The sequence below is a fragment of the Chiloscyllium punctatum genome, unplaced genomic scaffold, assembly GCF_047496795.1.
Source record: "Chiloscyllium punctatum isolate Juve2018m unplaced genomic scaffold, sChiPun1.3 scaffold_1149, whole genome shotgun sequence".
NCBI lineage: Eukaryota > Metazoa > Chordata > Chondrichthyes > Orectolobiformes > Hemiscylliidae > Chiloscyllium > Chiloscyllium punctatum.
The window spans coordinates 2,501-5,000 of NW_027310883.1; the positions used below are offsets into that span (position 1 = coordinate 2,501).

At 63.0% G+C, this 2,500-nt stretch overlaps 1 non-coding gene across 1 annotated transcript; it reads right to left on the reverse strand.

Moving 5' to 3' along the window:
• Positions 1 to 601: 601 nt before the first annotated feature.
• LOC140474723 (5.8S ribosomal RNA) lies at positions 602 to 755 on the reverse strand. The gene has a single exon (XR_011959361.1). It is a non-coding gene; the product is annotated as a 5.8S ribosomal RNA (ribosomal RNA).
• Positions 756 to 2,500: the final 1,745 nt, after the last annotated feature.

A 2,500-nucleotide genomic window follows, 5' to 3' on the forward strand; every position in this document is an offset into this window, starting at 1 on the left:
GCAGGGGAGACAGGATCAGACGCCCCGCCGGCCACTTAAGGCCGAGGACGAACCACGAGACGGGCGGCTGCAGCAGCGGGCGGCCTGCAGCTCCCAGCACTCTCAATCGATCAACCATCGAGTCGGGTCAGCGTGTCAAACCGGCGAGCTCCACGGTCAGGCCGGCGGCGCACCAGCACCGGACCTCCGCGGCTCCCTTCACTCTTTCCACTGCCAGCCAACCGAGAGACGGACCCAATGCGGACGTGCAGAGCTTAGGCAGACCCCCCACTGGAGGCTCAACACTTCGTGGCAGCTCCGTGTCCCAGAGACCAGGAGGGTTGGCACACACACACAGTGTGAACCACCGACAGCCATTCTGGGACCGGTGACAGCCGTGCTGGCCCCACTGCCACGACACAGACGGACGCCAGGCCGCGCTCCCCGGCGGGGGGATGGCGTCGAGCCTGACGAACGGAATGTGCAGGGTGGGGGGGAAAGGCCAAGCGCTCCGACGCCGGAGGGCTCCGGAGTCTGAACTTAGGGGGACAAAGAGGACGGGTCCTCTGCGACACCCCAGCCGCGCTCTCGCCAGCCAAGGCGAGTGCGATTGATTGCCAAACGACCCTCAGACAGGCGTGGCCCCGGGAAGAACCCGGGGCCGCAAAGTGCGTTCAAAGTGTCGATGATCAATGTGTCCTGCAATTCACATTAATTCTCGCAGCTAGCTGCGTTCGTCATCGACGCACGAGCCGAGTGATCCACCGTCAAGAGTTGTCTGAGTTTGTTTTAGGTCTCTCCCTCGCCAGAGGAAAGCGACCCGGACCGCACATACGCTCCCCACCTTGAGCTACAGCCACCTGCACGCCGGCGTGCGGGCGGAGCAGGGTGGCGTGAAGCGATGGGGAGCACCATCCTGGTGCGGCCCGCAGAAACATACGTCTATTGGGGGGAGGAGGACAGGGCGCCCAAGAGGCGATGCGTGCCCCAACGCACCGCAGCGACGGAGGCAGGATCACCGCCACCATGTCGCCCGCCTAGTATCACGAGGCGTGCAGCAGCTTTGCCCTAGGAAAAGCAGAGGCGGGAACGGGCACCGGCCATCGGTTCGGCAGCGTCACTGACGCGTGCACGTGGCGGCGTGTCGGCGAGCGGACTTCCTGCGAGGAGGCGGGGGCGGCACTCGCCCGAGCAGACGCCCGCCCGGCCCAGCCACCGCCGAGGTGGACTGGGAGTCGCGGCAACGGCTCGTCATACTCGTTCCCACACTCACAGCGCAGCTTGCCCGCAAGCCACCGACCACCGATCGACGCCAGGCGCCCCGACCGAGAGCGGGATCGCTCGTTCGCCCTGCTGGCAGTTCGCTGGGGATCACTACTGCACGGAGCTCGGAGACCGACGGGCGGCAACTCGAGAGTCTTTAAACCACCACCCCCATCCCGCAAGTGCAAAGAGGCTGTATACGCACAGACGGGTGAGGGGAATAGGTACCCCGTCGGGTTTGAAGGGAGCGTGACTAGATAGCAACGATGTAAACCCAGCCGATTTGGGAGCGAAAGACCGGCGCCTGCATCACCGGCTTCGTTTCCCGTGGCTGGAGAGTACACCGAAACCCTCCGTCTGTCGCGAGCTCCCGACGACGCGGTGCCGCCAAGCAGCAGGGCCGGACCTGGTGTGGCTCCCCTCGTCGATCACAGACCGGTCGGCACTACTGACGAGACGGTGGAACGGGCTTCGCCCCTTGTGACGAAGGGTGATGCGAACCCGCCCGCCCGCGTGCGTTCGGGGTGGACTCGGCAAACGGAGATTTGAAATCGGAAAGTGTCCTCCTGCCCCGCGCAGGTAGGCGCCCAACAGTTGTGGGGGGTTTGGCGGTGACCACGGCTGCAGGGCCTGCTACCCCGACGAGCTCTCCTGCTGGCCCCGAAACCACCCTCGCGAGACAAGTTGAAACGGAAACGGGCGTACCCCCAAGCCGACGATCCTTTCTTATTTGTTACTTTTTTTTTCACTTGCTCGAGTTGTGGCGATTTGGCGGTGACCACGGCTGCAGGGCCTGCTACCCCGACGAGCTCTCCTGCTGGCCCCGAAACCACCCTCGCGAGACAAGTTGAAACGGAAACGGGCGTACCCCCAAGCCGACAGAGATCCTTTCTTATTTGTTACTTTTTTTTTTCACTTGCTCGAGTTGTGGGGGTTTGGCGGTGACCACGGCTGCAGGGCCTGCTACCCCGACGAGCTCTCCTGCTGGCCCCGAAACCACCCTCGCGAGACAAGTTGAAACGGAAACGGGCGTACCCCCAAGCCGACGATCCTTTCTTATTTGTTACTTTTTTTTTTCACTTGCTCGAGTTGTGGGGGTTTGGCGGTGACCACGGCTGCAGGGCCTGCTACCCCGACGAGCTCTCCTGCTGGCCCCGAAACCACCCTCGCGAGACAAGTTGAAACGGAAACGGGCGTACCCCCAAGCCGACGATCCTTTCTTATTTGTTACTTTTTTTTTCACTTGCTCGAGTTGTGG